Genomic DNA, 16973 nt, shown 5'->3' on the forward strand with positions numbered 1-16973 from the left:
TGAATCGCGGTCTTAATAATCAGTCATTTTCTCCACCCCCAAACAGCTACCAAACTCTCAGCCACATATACTGTTTGTTGTTTATTTTTTCATTTTTTCAGAGTGAGGCTTGGGTTCGTCAGGAAAGGTGTGATGGAGAGGAGAGGGGGTTGAGGGGTTGGCACTGACTTCTTGGGCCCAGGCTAGACTGGCTCATCCTCCTGGATCGCCTTCAGAATTGGGCAAGATTGACTACTTACAAAACAGGGCGCTCAGCCAGCAGGCACGGGCTCAGGCCTGGACGCTGGGACAAGAGACAAAAAATACCCGCCCCGCCCCGCCCCTATAAGGCCCTTTGCTGCTGCGGAGAAGCGCGGCCAGTTACCAGCCACGGCTTTGCCTGCTTCTAAGGAGTCAGTCACTCTCTTCCCGCTCCCCAATTCCCAAAGACAGAAAGGGCTGCTTTGCTATTTGCCGCTGTGAGGTGTGGGATTCCGGCAGGGGCTGAGGCTGCTTGAAACCACAGAAATGACACTGCACTGGGAGAGCTGGGTGGCATTCCCAGGCCTAGGCCACCCACTTGTTTAGTTCTCATCCTAAACTAGGGTTGAGATTTCTCCTTGGGCTCCAGGAAGTTGGGGACTCAGCCAGGTGCGGCTCCTCCTCCTGCCTTCTTCCTACCAGTTGGGACCCCCGGGGGCGGAATGGGTTGAAATCTCCTGGCCTCTGCTGTTGCAAATTCTACATCACTTCGAACAGCAGGCATATGTCCCCTTTCGTGGGTCGCTTCCAAGATTCTGCTGGCTTTGGCCTCCCCACGCCGCGGGCAGCCTGGGATCGCGGCTGTCAGCACACCGTTTGTTTGTTACCTTACGGGGTTGGCGCTGGTTCCAAAGCTGGCCGGGACTTAGTATTTCTGTAATGGGACTAGTCTTTTGGTAAAGCAAAGGGCGAGGGTGTCTGTAGCAGGGAATTCCGCTTGCCCGTCATTTCGATAGAATTTCGGGTAAAAATTGATCGAAAGCCTTGATTCTTTTCCTGCCACTGTATCTGAACTAATTTATTGAGAAACATCAGCCGAGATTTGATTCTGGAATCAGATGGAGAAGTCATCTCTCATCACACCAAATTGTTTTCAGTAATTGCCCCTGAAAACACAATCTTGGATCCCCTGATTTGGAGAGGTGGGAGGAATAAACGTAAGATACACATAAACAATTTGCGTAGCCACAGTATTAAATATCTTAAAAAGTAATTCTGTTATGTACTTTTAGCTGGTTTCCTTGAATCGGCAAACAAACAAACAAAAAAAGCAAGCCCTAGACTTCTTAAGGGTTTTATCTAAAAGTTAAAATTCTAAGTACATCCCTGAAGGTCGAAATCATAAAACACCTTGTTGAGATCATATATGTTAATGTAGCAAACGAATTGTTTCAATTTGATTTTAAAAACCTAAGTAAACCTATATTTTCCCATTTTTTTAAATTCAGAGGGTATCATTTTTATAGTTTATCTTTCTTAAAAAATTCAGATTGTACTTTTGCCCTTACTTGATGACCAAAGAAAAAGTCAAAACCCTTTCTTACGTAGCCAGCTAGTTTTTGATAGTGTAAAAAATACTCCTCTTTCCCCCAGGATAATTTGGATCCCTGAAATTTGGAGTCCATGAAAATGCTAAATTTAAAAAGGAAATACGCTTTATCATTGGCATACTTTCCTTGAAATCCTAAGACTGAGATAAAAGAAGAAAGGTGTCAGGAACCTGTTTCCTAAATAATATCTGGAATTTAACTGCTAGCGGGGAGGTTGGGGGGTGGTGGTAAGAAAAGTTTGATAAAATTGGTTTGGGCGATGGGAATCATTCAAAGAACAGACTAGCTTTTTAATTACATTCTGAAAATTAACAAATAAAAAGGAGCCAGTATTTCGTTTACTCAGAGACTCGAAGGACCTCTGAGGGCATTCACGGTGCTGCTGAGAACGCCAAAACAGCAAGCAGCAGCAGCAGCAGCAGCACCTTCCGTGTTATTTTTTGAGATTTGGACAGAACGGGAGAAATAACTTTTGCTTGGTTATCCATAGCTACGGAAGAAAAAAAACTCTTTGATTTTTAAATCATGCTTCTCTACCTGTTTTACTGTCGCAGAATCCTTAATAAGAGTCCCAAATCCAAACGGGGACAAGGGGGTGGCTGGGATGTGAGGAGAAGGAGGAGGAATAATTTAGTCTTTATTTTTTATTGAATTAAAATTGTATTATCTCCTTTTTATTTTTTATTGAATTAAAATTATATTATCTTTCAAGGATATAAAATCTTGTTTCCTTGCCTCACCTCCTTTTTGGAGAGTAATAAAGTGTTTTACTTAACCCCAGAGCAAAGTTCTAGCGATTTCCAGGACTGGCGCTGCGCAGCTCCTACTGTGTCCAACAGGGGGCGCTGGGCATGAACCTGCGCGGCGGCTCAGTGCCGCTTCACATCTGAGCCGAGTTCCAGCCCCGGAAGGCGAGAGCCGCTCGCGGGGTCGAGTACAGAGCTTTAGTCTTCGTGGATAAAAAGAGATTAAAGGCTGAATTCTTTTTTTGGGGTGTGTGTGCGTGCGTGTGTGTGTGTGTGTGCGTGCGTGCGTGCGTGCGTGTGTGTGTGTGTGTGTAGGAGGGTTATCAATTTTAACCAACTACGAAAATGTAGAGCTTTTTATCCTTTGATGTTCTCATAAAGAAACTCCTATCGGTTGAGGAATTACACGGTTTCTGAGCCAACTCTGCAGCTACAGTGTGGGGGAAATTATTTAATTAAAAATATATTTTTCCATCTGTTCACATGATCTTTTTAGAAGTCTTAAAAGCTGACACTGATCCGTTTGGCCTGTTAACCCTGCCCCAAGTTTCAAATACTTTAGCTATTTCGAAGCCCTTCTATTAATTTGAAGGGGGAAAAATAGAGACCCAAATATTTAAATCCCCCCCCCCCCAAACAGTTACTCCTCTGTATCCTTTTTTTTTCTTTCTTTAAACAGGGCTTTTATGTGATTGACACATTTCTCACTGACGATTCTGCAAAGCCAGGTATAAACGACAAGAAGCGGCTCTTTAAAAAAATCTGATGTTGGACTACATTACACCCATGTATAAGATTAAATCTAAATAAAATTGTAATCCACCCACCCCCACCCCAACTTAAAAAAAAACACCCCAAAAACCTTCACCTGTATTTAAATAGCGTGTCTTTAATTACAGCAGTTGGAGATGCATGAGGCTGAAATGAAATTAGCAGTCATTACCAGTCCTTTAACTCTGTGGTGCTTTTGATCAGTACTAAATTAGCTTTCCAGTCCTAACAAAGACTCTACAGCAAGCAGTGGGCTGTAAATAAGACAGCGCGACCTGCCCTCAACACCTTTTCTCTTGTCAATCATAGCTCTATCATTCAGCCCAAGATTAACCTTTATCTACCAAATTAAAAAAAAGAAAAAAGAAAAAAGAAAAAAAAAAAAAAAAAGAAAAAAGAAAAAGGAGGCGGGAAGGAAAGCCCCCTGACCACCACATGTCGCAATAACAGAGGTTCCAAAAAGCCCCCTTTAAATTGTATTATAATGAGCTCGTGTCAGAATCTGCAATTTCCAAATCATCCTTCCCCACCCCATCCCCCTACACCTCTCCGAGTATATTAGAAGAGTCAGAGTGATATTCAGGTAGCAATGGAATCCCTTTCCCTGAATTACAAAACGGGTCACCCTCCATTAATCAATTTGCCATTAGCCTCTCCTCCTCTATTAGTCTAACAAAATTTGGGAGAGGAGAGGATGTTTGAGGAGAAAACATTGACAATTTTAAAGCATATATATATATATATATATATATATATTTATATATATATATGTAAAGTGTATATATATATATACATATATATGTATATATATATATACACATATATATATAAAGTTTCTGGGATGAAAACAATCCATTTACTCCACTAATCGTCTCCAGTTTCTGAAGGAAAAAAACCAACAGCAACAACAAAATCCCAGCTGCTTTTCCCAGTACTGAATTAAGAAAAGTAAAACATTGGTTCAAATTACCATTAGAGGGCGCCAGAGAGCAAGCCCCTATCACCCCTCGCACAACTTCCCACAGAAGCCTTCCTAGCTTCCAGCTTCTCCATGCTCTGTAATTCCTTCTCTCAGGTAATATTTCCTGCTTATCAGCTGCCCTCTTGCATCTCTAGATGTCAATGTCAATCTCTCTAAAGAACGAGGTGTTGCCATGTCCTTTTCCTTCTCTTTTTTTTTCACCCCTTCAACCACCACCAAAACAGGAAGACCCAGATGAAATAGTAGCAACCCCTAATGACATGTACCTTTTGGCTTAAATCACTCTTTCCATTCTACGTAATCTTAGTCTGGAGAGGTTCTTTGTAAGGATGAAATGCTAGAATTTAACATTCTTAAAATGGAAGCCTGAATTTTTCATTTCTGCATTTCTCTCTGGGGGCTTACAGATTTCTTCATTTTCACAGGAAAAAGAAAAAAAGAAAAAACACACACACCCTTGCAAGGCAACTGATTATGTCCAGCACTAAAACTATTCAGAACAGAATAAAATAATGTCACTTCATTTCTGCATTTGTTAAAAAAAAATCAAAATTAGCATTTAATCCCAAAAGTTAACGGTTTCAGGCTTAAATCTGTCTGTGTTAAAGAACTGCCACACAGGGTGTATTTCCAGATCTCTTAAAGGTCAAAAGAAAAAAAAAATAGAATGAGAGGGGAAGAAAGTGAGTTGGGGGTGGGCAGAGAGGAGTGAGCTAGCAGTGAATGTCAAAGTTGGGTTGCAAGCTACTTACATGTCCATGCCAGATCAGGGTGTTGTCTTGTAGCAGTTTGATTGGCAGGTAAAAAAGCGAAAGAACGTGAGGGCTCCCTGAGCCTCTTGTCAGCCCAAGCTTGATCACTTCTCACCGGACAGAACAGTTGAAGGAGCTTGCAATTCCCCTCTCGTCCTCCATCCAAGGCACCGTGAATCCATTTCGGCTTTTCTTCCCCCCAGTCTCTCCATCAGCCTCCTGCCTTCAACCGCTTCGCCATACACCAGCCTCCAAGACCTAGCCTAGCGTTGCCACTGCAATCCCCTGCAACAAGAAAAATCGTTTATGGCTTAAAACCCCAAATGGCTGATTTTTTAAAAGAGAGAGAGGGAGAGGGAGAGAGAGAGAGAGAGAGAGAGAGAGAGAGAGAGAGGAGTGAGAGGGTGAGGGGGAGAGAGAGGGGGAGCGAGAAGAATGCACCCAGAGAACAACAAAAAAGTCAGTTATCCTAACACTGCTCTATCCCCCCACCGTACAGAAGAAGAATAAAAAAAAAAGCTTTATGTTTTTTCAGTGGGTATTCAAAGATAATTTGATGCCATTGTTTCTGCTACAGATGGTTCTTTTAAATACAATAACACGGCTCTTTGTGTAGGCTACCCACAATAAAAATCGAAAGCGTTCCCCTGAATAACCATTTTGTTCTCTCTTGTATGGGGCCAACAAAAGATGCCGTGAGGTAATGGGTTCTGTTTATTGAAGCCATAGAATAGGGGTTTGATAAAGATTTTTTTTTTTTTAAAGCAGAAGACCTTGCAAGGTCGGGCTGATCTCTTCATATTTTTTATTAAAATATTTTAATTTTTGTCCAATAGATTATTCCTTGTTGCAGCTGCAGGTTTCCTCCTCAATTCTTAATCAGCCCAAACATCTGTCTCTTTGAGGAGGCTTTTAAAAATCTGCAATTGTATCAACAGTGCAGTAATCTTATCAAATCTTGAATTTTTAGGCTCAGTGCAGGCAAAGGCAAAGGCGTTTCAATTCAATTTGGTCCTGATGGGGTGAGGCGGAGGGTTGGGGGAGCGGAGACACAACCCCAGAGAGTGCAAGTGAAGAAAACGAGTGAGGCTTTCCTCCCCCCTCCCTTGTTGACCATGCATAACTGCGTGAGTCAGACACACAGATCACTGAGGACTTGAGGTGTCTCCTGGTCTCTGCAAGCTCCCACCCAGGCATGTATGTTGGACAGGGGCTACGCATGTTTCCTTATCATCCTTATCTTTTCCTCTGGATAGGTTTTCAATCCCAGGAAACCCAGGATGGGAGCCCAGGGGGAGTAATGGAACAAGCTAACGTTTAGCCTCTAGCACCCAATGGGTCCTACTCTTGGCTCTCTTTCATTCACTGTTAGTGAGCTTTGACTCATTGATGGCTATCCTGCCAGGGGACTGGTGGCCACAGCCCTCCAGTCATAGCGCCGCACTCCCTCAGGCTTGTTCTGCAGTCACTTGGCTTCCTCCTCAGTTCCACAGAGAGCATTTACTTCCCTTCACCAGGCAAACCCTGCCACCTAGATCCCGCTGAGGCTGGTATCAATGTTGAGAAAGTCCTAAACCCTTGGGCAATGAGGGAGTTGCAAGGGAAGGGCAGAGCAAGATGGCTAGGTTTAATAGGAATTAATGCCAGGTCTCTCCAGGCTTCCAATAACCCAGAGAGACAATAATCCACGTTCATGACTTCTTCTCTATGTGTTTTCATTTGTGGCAGGACAAGAGTCTGGGAAAATCGCTTCAATTTTTCATTGGTTCTCAGTCTCTGTCCCCCGCTCCATTTAGTTCCCCCTTTCTTCCCACAAAGCATCCAAAATAAAAGAAGGATAAATGCTTAAATGAATCCCTTGACAAAAGTGACCTTAGCTTCTATTTCCCTTTCAGCAACAATAATGTTACTGGTTTACAACTGGTCTGGAAGTCATCTAAGAAGGGAATCTTGGGGACTATTACTTAGAAACCAATTAAAGCCTTGCCTATGAAACCTGAACATCAAACACAAACAGAACAGGGTGAGCTCCTTAATATCAGTTCGAAAAGAATGACAGGGAAATACTAAAAAAGTTATGCACATCCCAACACTCTCTGGATCAAGAAAAATGTGCTTGTATAAGCGTTAGTGTGTTGGGGAAGGGGGGAGTGAAAAGTGTAAATCAAGAATGACCTTCAACAGAACAGGCTAAGGAGTGTGTGTTTGTTTTTTTTGGCATTGTAGCAAAGGTGGGGGGCATGATGCAAAACTGAATCTCAATGGTAGAAACACTTCTCCCAACTAAAGATAGAGGGGGAGAGGGCAAATGTAAAATGTTTATTCCAGTGTTTCTTAACTTGGCACTAAAAAGTAATCCACTGAAATAATGGAATGATCTCTTTCTGCTTCCCTTATCATATTCTTTTTTTTTTCTGAATAGCAAAACTTACAAAGGATGCCCCAACCTGATTAAATGCTATTTCCCTTTTTATGAAGCACTGAAAGAATCTGAATTGCTGTCCTCTCTCCATGGAGGGAAGGGTTTGGGGCCGAATCTAAGTCTGTAAGATCGGAAGGCATCAGCGAGTAGCCTAAGGTGACACTAAAGGTGAGTAAACCTAACACATCTTATCAACTGAATCCCAGCCATAAGGAAGTTTAAAATCTCTCAGTTGGCCTTACTCTCTTGTGGAGGATCAGGAAGAGTTTTGTCCCCAAAAGGTGTTTCAAAATCCGAAATGCAGTGACATTCTGACATGGGGGAAGACTTGAGCCTTTTAAAAATGTGTCATGTGTGATGGTGAAGGGCCACAGTGACTAATTGCCTTGGTAGGTAAGGGAATTAAGAACTAGTTGTCTGCAACTGGAAAACTGCTTATAAAATAAACTTTCTGTATCCAGAAACTAAGTTGACTGGTCAGCTCCTTTCTCGTTGGAGCAAAAACACACCACCAATAAGATTCTAGGATAAAGAAATGACTTTCTGAGGGGTTGGGGAATCCATGTAAACCGACTTATGAGCTCTGAATTGGAAACTTCACTAAAGTGCTTTGGGGCCAAACCTGAGCTCTCCAATTCTACAAATGCAAGCTGTCCTCGGAGATGGGGGGGGGGGGGCGGTTTACCCCACCACTCCTAGACTGGCGACGTCCTGAGTGAGTGGCATTCAGCACGAAGATTCAGGTGGAAGGATGAAGAGAGGGAGGGAGGAAGAAAAAGGAGGGAGGAGGGGAGAGAGGGAGGGAGGAAATTTGGAGGAAGGGGATAAAAAAAGAGGATTTAAGTGGACTAATGGCCGAAGGGATTAGCAAGAGGGGCGCGCTCGAAACCTGGTTTTCAAGTGGCGAGTGCTGCGTCTAAAGAAACACTATACGCGCGAACAGGGTCTGGATGTTCCAGTGAACTCATAACAAATCACGAGTTCCACCGAGATGGCATAGTGTCATGCTTTATCCATCAGCTATGGTGAAAGCTGTAGCTTCTCTCTCATTAAGCAATCAATCATTCACCAACTGGCCGCTCTACCCCTACCACATGGAAATAAGTCGGCCGCGGACAGCTCGGTCCCCGACCCTGGGCCTGGCTCACGGTTCTCCCGCCGCGGCCTCGGGCTCGGGCTTCGGGGTCCTAGGGAAGCCTCGGGGGGCACGGGCGCCGCGTCGGGCGGCCGACCCTCACGTTCTGTCCTCCGCTGCTGCCCGACGTCCTGGAGTGGGTCTCGGAGAGGAGCTGCCTGCGCCAGGTCGGAGGGGGTGGCGGCTCCCCAGCCCGCGGGGGATGGTGGCCTCCAGGACTAGTAACTACACCGCAGACTACGAATGTGGTGCTCCCTCAACTCGCCCAACACCATTCCGTTATTCACTTCGACAAAACTACACAACACAACACTGCCAAGTGACAAGTGACGGGGGAGCGCGACCAGGCCGACCCTCCGCGGGACGCGACTCGGGAAAGGTCGTGCTTGAAAGCCAAACCCTAAGTTAAGATTCTGAATTCTCACCCGAGAGCGCGTGAAGGGACGGGGACCTTTGCTTTTTCAAAGCCTCTGGACGAACCTTCTAGACAGAGACTCGGCCTTCTAGCCTCCCCACCCATCCTTGCCTTGGGCAGTGCAAACCGAGGGACAACTGGGGCTGAGGATGGACGTGTCTTCCCAGAGCCGCTGGCCGGCCGGCCTTCTAGGTTTGCCGGGCCCTGCGGAAAGGGCTGCCCCATTCACTTGCGCTCTTTAGGAAGCAGAGGCTCGGCGGCCTGGCTGGGGTTCCCCCGGGGCCCGCGAGTAGCTGCGCCCCCAGCTGCCCGCCGGCCCTCGCGCGCCGCCCAGTTTCCCGCGCTCTCGGCCCGCACCTCCCGGCGAGGCCTGCACAGCCCGGCTCCGAAAAGGCAGCCTGGCTCCTCGGGTTGCCCTCTGGCCGGGCTTTCCAGACCGCCCTTGCCTCCGTTCTTTCGCGGGACTCTGGGCTGCTGCGAGGCGCGGGCGGGCGGGCAGGAGCTCCCTGATTAGACTCAAATGTCAAAGTGACGTTGGGAACCGCTCGTTCCTCTGAGCGCACAGTGCGGCCCGTTTGGTTTGTTCTCCAGGGCGCCGCGTGGAAAAGCGAGCCGGGGAGAGCGTCCGGAGGCGTGCGTCCTCCTGAGGGCTGGACCAGAGTCACCTAGAGAGGTTCAGGGATGGAGAGCCCTCCCCTCCGCAGGGCGGCTCACCAGGCAGTGAGCCACGACTTGGAGAGCCGAGGTTTTGAAGGTGGGAGTGCAAGCTCGAAAGGGGGCCTGGTGTCTTAGTGGCCAAATACCAGCATGGTGTTCTTTCCCAATCGTGTTCAAACTTCTGGAACTGAGGTTCCCCCAGTCTTTGTTTTATTGTAAGACTGACAACAGGGAAGAGAGAAGGCTGTGTTTTTATAACTAAGAGGATAGTTAGAGTGGTAGTAAGACCTCTGGGGAGCATTCATCCATGGCTTTTTACAATTTCTTGATATATATATATATATATATATATATATATATATATATGTATAATGAAGTTATACATGCAATCATACATTTTGTGTTTGTATGTTAACAGTATTAATTTTTAAAATATTAAACATTTAAATATGTCACACATTTTGTGACCCTTTTTTTCAATTGCTTACTTTATCAATATTTCAAAGTTTCAATAAATGGAAATATCTCTAGTCTCTCAGCCTGAGTCACAGGGTAGTGGATTGAGGGGAAGAGGCCATGAGATTTTTGTCTTATGTTCCTCTGACATATCCTTACCGGTACCATTTTTTCAAAATGACTTCTTGCATCAATCTAAGATAAATTAACTTACATTTTGGATAAAATATCATCTGCTGGACTGCAAGAATAACTTAAACTGAGGATATTTTCCAAATGTACACCTTATGCAATATTGTAACTACCTGTACACAGTTGGATTTGATAGGCATGTATTTGAACCACAATTCACAGTACAGCCCCATGAACACACTTACAGACCCAGTGCAAAAACTGTATGTACATAAAAGTTTGAAAAAGTATCCCAAAGTGTGATTATTCTTTGTTTCTTTATTTCTCAGAGGTCCAAGGACATGCAGTTTTTCTGGGTAGCTTACTGATACATTCTTTAAAGAGAATAAGTATAGTGGTGAATTTGGGGAGAAAAGGAGTTATTTTGGGAAAGGAGTTAATGATCCAAAAAAACTGATTCTAGGGAAAATTTATACTTGCATTTCCCTTTCCAATCCCTTGTCCTAACATTCTCCCTTCACTCTTGAAGAAACAGAAACATTCTATTTGCTTGAGGGTAAAAAGAAGAAAGGAACTAACCTTTAATGAACATCTATTATGTACCAGATACCTTTTCTTATCTAATTCTCATGAAATTCTATAAAATGGGAATTATCACACCTCCCCTTTAAAAAACAGAGTGAAGGAAACATCCAGCTGGGTTAAATATCTATGGTTACCCAGCTGGGAAATAGTAGATCTGGGTTTCAAATCTAGCTCTATAATTCTCAAACCCAGCCTGGTCTTTACCGTGTTTCGCTGAAAATAAGACCTAGCCAGACAATCAGCTCTACTGCATCTTTTGGAGCAAAAATTAATATAAGACCCGGTCTTATTTTACTATAAGATAGGGTCTATAATATAGTATTATATGATATAACCGGGTCTTACATTAATTTTTGCTCCAAAAGACGCTTTACAGCTGATGGTCCGGCTAGGTCTTATTTTCAGGGAAACACGGTAGAATCTGGTGGACTGAGTCCAAATGGACTCAAGCAAGCTTCATTGGTTACTTACTGTTGTGGGTACAGAAGGAAATTGGTTGTGAACAGTGTGTGGTCTTATTTTTTTCTTCTCTCCTTCCTCTGGAAAGCAGCCTTTTTAATTCTGGCTCTCTTTAGGATCTTTAGCTACGAAGAGATTGACTTGAGGGAGGAATATAAAAGTCTATGCCTTATTTCTGTGCCATGCCAAAGTTGGACCTAGAGTTTAAACTCAATTTTCTGAATATAGGTTTCAATTGGCATCAGGTTTAAGGCTACCCATAGGCTGGCTTGATCAGGGTAATGATTTCACGAGGATGGTTTTGACACATAGGTCAAACTAAGTATCACTCTTAAAACCCAGCCTTAGAAACCAAAAGGATGGGAGGGAAATACAGTAATAACAGAACACATGACTGCTAATTAACCTTATTAACAACTGCAAGCCAGTGAACATTTCTATTTTTATTTTCTCAGAAAGGCAATTAAATTTTTTTGCCTTCTGTTAACTACCTTTCCTCCCCAGATAATCACCTATATCAAAACCACCCTTTAAAAGGTCAGTAGAAATTATTTTAAGACATCCAAATATAAAAAAGTATTGTTATTTTAATAGGCACTGTGGGTTGTTTAATTTGTATCTTGTATTAAATTAAACATATGGTGAACAGGGTATAATAGATTTTCTATAATTTAGCTGCCAATGTGGCAACAGCAGCCAGTTACTCTCACCAGCAGACTTGTCAGTGGTTTGTTTACTAGCTTATTTGAATTAAAATAAAGCTTCGCTTCTGCTGACTGCACATCATTATCTATGAGACCATAATCCTGCTAGCAAATCCTATATCTTCCAGAACTGGCTCTTTTGTTTGGGATTACTGAGAGCTTAGCCTATAACAAAGAGGAATAAGGCATCCCTCTCATCCTCATAATTAAGTGTGGGGACTAATTTAGAAACAAACCCAGAAAGATGTACTATTTGGAGTTATATTTCTATACAGAATGGAGGAAAAACAGGATAGGCCAAACACCTGATTGTTAACAGAATGTTTAAACTATTAAGCAAGTGTACTACAGGAATCCAGCTTGTTAAAATTAAGAGCAACAGCAAATATGGCCTTGATGGCCTTTGCATGGGGCAGTAATTCCGTATGAAGGATCTGAAGGTATGTTTGGGAGGAGGAAGTACAAGGGTATGAAGCAGGAGAAGATGTGCTGTATACTTTGTGGATGCCATTTATGTTGTTCTTCCATTATACTATCAGGCTGCACAATTAGTAATAATCATTATTATGAGCAGAGTTATTAAAATGCTGAATAAAAATAACAAAACACTTTTTTATTGACTAGGAAAAATATAGTTCATTGGAAATAGTTAACCTTACGCCCAAGGTACGAAAAGAAAAGGACGGATGATTCCCTGGCCCTCCCATGCACCCAGCTCAAAATAAATCTCCATGAATTCTGGTAGCCCAGTTCTATGTGTGTTTAAGGAAAGATATCACAACTAGGATGTGTATAAAAAACGGCTTTCGCAATCCACAACTCATCTATGAACTGATGGCTGTTTGTTAAAGAAGAGGGAAAACATGGGTTGATTTATCAATGTCTTTAACATTAATTGTCACAGATGGGAATTCTGAGGACCTCTGTGAAACCAAACCAGACCCTGGTGAATTATAAAGCAGGTCCTTAGACTTTAAAAAACATTTAGGCAAAGTGACAGTTCAGAACATCTGTTAGCCTTCTGTCTGAGTATAAACTAGATGTCATGGAGTGCACAGCTGTAGGCATTTTAGGCTTTTTTGCCAACATCTGTCACAGCAGTACAATAATATAGGTAATTATCAACACCTTATATAAACTGTTTGCTATTTTAATTTTTAGAAAGAGTAAAATTAGTGTTATAGTCCTTGGCAAAAATAATTAAGATGAATATAATCATTTTTCTCTAAAAGATGAATAAATGATCTGCATTCTTTGAAAAACAGATTTTAAATATTTTCTGCAGTCAATATGGGCATTATACCATTTGAAAAGCAAAAATTCTAAGTGATTTTTTTTTTAAAGTAAAGATACAAGTACATGTACAATAAGGGGAAAGGTAGAAATAGGCCAACAATTTGCTATTTGTTTCAAGCAACTTGAGATGATATGTTTTGTGATTAAAAAAATAGAATTTGTGAGTACCATACAATTGTGGCATTAATTGATTCCATAGTCATAAAGATTAAAAATTCACTTTGTAATGTCAGTACACCAACATCTGTAGCGGTGACTTATAAAAAAATGTCTTCCTCCCCTCTCCTTGCTCCTCTCAATCCTAGAATTTTGCAGAGAAATGACATATAAAACTATAATTCACATCCTGCCATCTTAGTAACTAAAGTTAATTTGAAAAGGGTTAGCATGTCATGTCAACCCAAGGACCCTTCATTCTTTAGTGTCACCTAGATATGGATCATCAACAGAGCTCATCCTAAGATACTGGGCATTATTGTGTCATATCTGAGTCCCTGGTCCTGTACTATGGCTGTTTTTCAGTCTAAGGAACACGAAGCAGCAAGACTATATTCCAAAGCACCTGTTCTGGGGAAGATGCCAGTCAATAATGTCTTATTGAAAGACCAGGCCCAGCTAGAGAAAATAAAGGAATTGAGCTGCAGTTGGATTTCATCATCTAAACATGCAATGTAATCTTAACCAATTCATTACACACTCCTTTTGTTTCCACTACAAAAGGGATGTTACCTTTGTCAGAGGTTGTAATTCCAGTATGTTCAAGCAAAGACAAGGGAGAAATTGAAAAAGTGCTATCAATTCTACCCACAGCCAGGAAGAACTGTAGGGTCAGCAGGTCATTATCACTGTCCCATGTACAGTTCAGAGTAGACCACAGATAGCTAAAATTTCCACACTGCAATTGAAAGGTATAATAAAGGAGACTCACAGAATATACTAAGTAAGAATAGGAGTAGGAAATCATATTTTTGAATTAACACATTGTGAAGAATCAGATGAAGTGAAATCTCTATTTGGACAATAGTTGCTTGAAATTATGCTTTCTTAGAACACTCTTGGAGAAGAAGGAAAATTTTATTAATGGGAGGCCACCATAGTAAAAAAAAAAAGAAGAAAGAAAAAAGAGTCACAAATTTCAAAGTTCATAAAAAAGGTCTAGAAAGGGTTAAATGAGAAAGAGAAGGAAGAATATAGATATAAAAGGCAGAAAACTTGGCCCAAAAGGAAGGATTTAAAGTGAAAGAAAGAGACTAAAGAAAAATGTGATAGATACTGACAGAGAATAAGGCTGTTGGGGGTAGGGTAGATGGGGAGCAAAAGAAGACAGCCGATTACCAAACCGAGTATTAGGGACCAAATGAAAATTTAGGGCCTGTGAGTGTTAGCGCTTCCTTAAGAGAGTGATCAGGTTAAGAAATGAGTCTCACAAAGAGAAACATTTAAAAATGATAGCTGAGTAGTATCATTTCGAAGTCTGTCAAAGTAGGTTCATTTGATACTTCTCAATGCCACATTTCTTTACCAGGGAGGGAAAATCAATATATTTTGATGTCTAGAAAAGGTGAAAAAAAAGAGAAAGTAACCCATTTCCCTAACTACTTGGAAATGCTTTACTTTTAATGATGAATTTGACTCCTTAAGGGCATTACATTTTCCATCTGGTTTTAAATGTTTGGAACAGAATAATAGAACAAGGTACCTCCAACATCAGATATTAGAATGAGCTTCAAAAATTACTGGGCTAAAACTGCGGTGCTGGCTTATAAGGAAATACATACTATTTCAGAGTTTATACTGTGAAGGCATATTTGTCTATAAATATTCCTCCTTGATTACTTGGCACTCCTTGATTGATAGGCAAAATACTTTGCTAGGGGTCCATTTTATATGTTGAAAATTATGTCCTAGGAGTCAAAGCTAGCTCTGATCAACCCTCTGAAAGCGACAGTTTGCAGTCAGCATGCTCTCATCCTCTTCCCTCTTTTGTGCTATCGCCTCTCCCCGCTTATGCCCACTGCCCTCGTTTTCCTTCATTAAGGATCTTAATCCAGGCTGATCTTCCCTAGGTAGTGTCTCAGGCTTGCCCCATGCTTCCGCTTGTCAAAATCTGAAACAAATGGCTAATAAATGGATTCACCGTAAGGTACTAATGACTGATAATAACAGTATTCTTTCTTCAAAGTTACTAGCTGTAATGCCAGAAGGTATTTAAATGGGGTGGGGCACAGATTTGGTCATTTTTACATTTTTTGTACGACCCAACAAAGTGCTGTCCCCATAATAAATGCACATTAGCTTGTAAATGAATATTTGTTGAGTTTTATGTGTTTCTCCTTAAATCAATCAATCTCTATATTATTGAGGAGTACTCTTTTATTTTTTATTTTAAAATTTTATGTATTTATTTTTAAGGTTCCAATAGCTAGAGGGATACAGTAGTCAAGCAGAATTAGAATCTTTAAAAGTGATATTAATTTTTTTCTTACTGATGTTTATTACAAGCACAAGGAAATTTTAAAAGGAAAATGTAATCTATAATATTACCAAAATAACGCCATAAGTAACTTAAATTTTCTATATTCCTTTCTGATCTTTGGACCACAAATACTTAAGAATTATGTAGTATACATATCTTTGGATTTTTATGTTCATTTAATTTTACTGTCTTTTGAAATTGAATTTGTCATGAAGGGACAAAGACTTACTCTAAATATTAAGACTTCTAAAGGTGGAATTTTTTAGACCCCCATAAAAAGTCTGAGAAGATATTTTTGGATTGGGGAGATTTTTTTCAGAGCTCTCTAAGGCTAGTCTTTCCGAAAGCAGCTAATCTTTTATGATCTAAGTCCTAGGATCTTCTGTTTTAGAAGCAGAAAGTGGAAGCATAGGATTTTAGAGACACAAAGTAGACCTTAGAGAAAAAGAAGATCCAAAATGAGATTTAATGTAGATACTAGCTTCCATTTTGACTATCGATAACTAAAGGCATTTATCTGTCCTTTCTGGAGTCCTACCTAGAAAAAAGTCTCAGATCTCTGAGTTTTTCTATCCTTTTCCCAAATACATATTTCATAAAAGAGTTTGGTCAAAAGGGTTTGGATACATAGGCCATATTCACCAGCATAAGAAAAGAAATTATGAAATTAATTTTCTTATGAATCTAATCAGTCACTATCACTCTTGCAGGCAACCAAAAGCCCTTTCCAGAAGAAACACTAGAATGTCTTGTTAACCAAGGGATCATACTGAACACTTTCAAGTTGTATTTTTATCACTATAAGTCAAAAAGATTTGGAAGAACTGGAACAATGTGGAGTTAGCCTTGAATGTCCATTCCCAGCAAAAGGAATGGCTAGAAGAATATGATATAAAGTAGTCTATAAGAAATACACATTTTAATGCAGTCCATTCCTCTCCTTTCCCCTACTCTGTTTTGACCTCACTATTTGCTGTGGGACTTATATATTAAAGGCAAGTAGTGATCCCTGTTCTCTCTCTCTCTCTCTCTCTTTCTATCTCTCTCTCTCTCTCTCTCTCTCTCTCTCTCTCTCTCTCTCTCACACACACACACACACACACACACACACACACACACACGCACGCACAGGCTCGCCCCTTGACACCTGATTGCAGGAGTCTGATTCATTGTGTTGTGCCATTTAAGCTACCATTTCTTATTTCAGCAGGATGGCCTCTAGAGTATTTTTCCTTTCCTAACATGATACTGAAATCCTACAAGGCCACCACCAATATGTAATAGTATCAGTCTAAACATAGAAGGAGATTGCTTCCTTCTTAAAGTAGGTTAGAGTTCATAGGATCAATAGAGCAAGATCCCCTGCAATTCTCTCCCTTAGAACTCAGCTTGTCCTGAAGGGGCCAGAAAAATC

At 41.4% G+C, this 16973-nt stretch overlaps 1 long non-coding RNA gene across 7 annotated transcripts in view; it reads right to left on the minus strand.

Moving 5' to 3' along the window:
• LOC117037596 (uncharacterized) overlaps nt 1-16973 on the minus strand; it is a 126780-nt gene that overhangs the window by 41018 nt on the left and 68789 nt on the right. For all 7 annotated transcript variants that reach the window (XR_004425556.1, XR_004425554.1, XR_004425560.1 and 4 more), the window contains one exon: nt 4823-5107. This is a non-coding gene — a long non-coding RNA (uncharacterized LOC117037596). The remainder of the gene's footprint in view (nt 1-4822; nt 5108-16973) is intronic.

The sequence above is a fragment of the Rhinolophus ferrumequinum genome, chromosome 2, assembly GCF_004115265.2.
Source record: "Rhinolophus ferrumequinum isolate MPI-CBG mRhiFer1 chromosome 2, mRhiFer1_v1.p, whole genome shotgun sequence".
NCBI classification, from domain to species: domain Eukaryota; kingdom Metazoa; phylum Chordata; class Mammalia; order Chiroptera; family Rhinolophidae; genus Rhinolophus; species Rhinolophus ferrumequinum.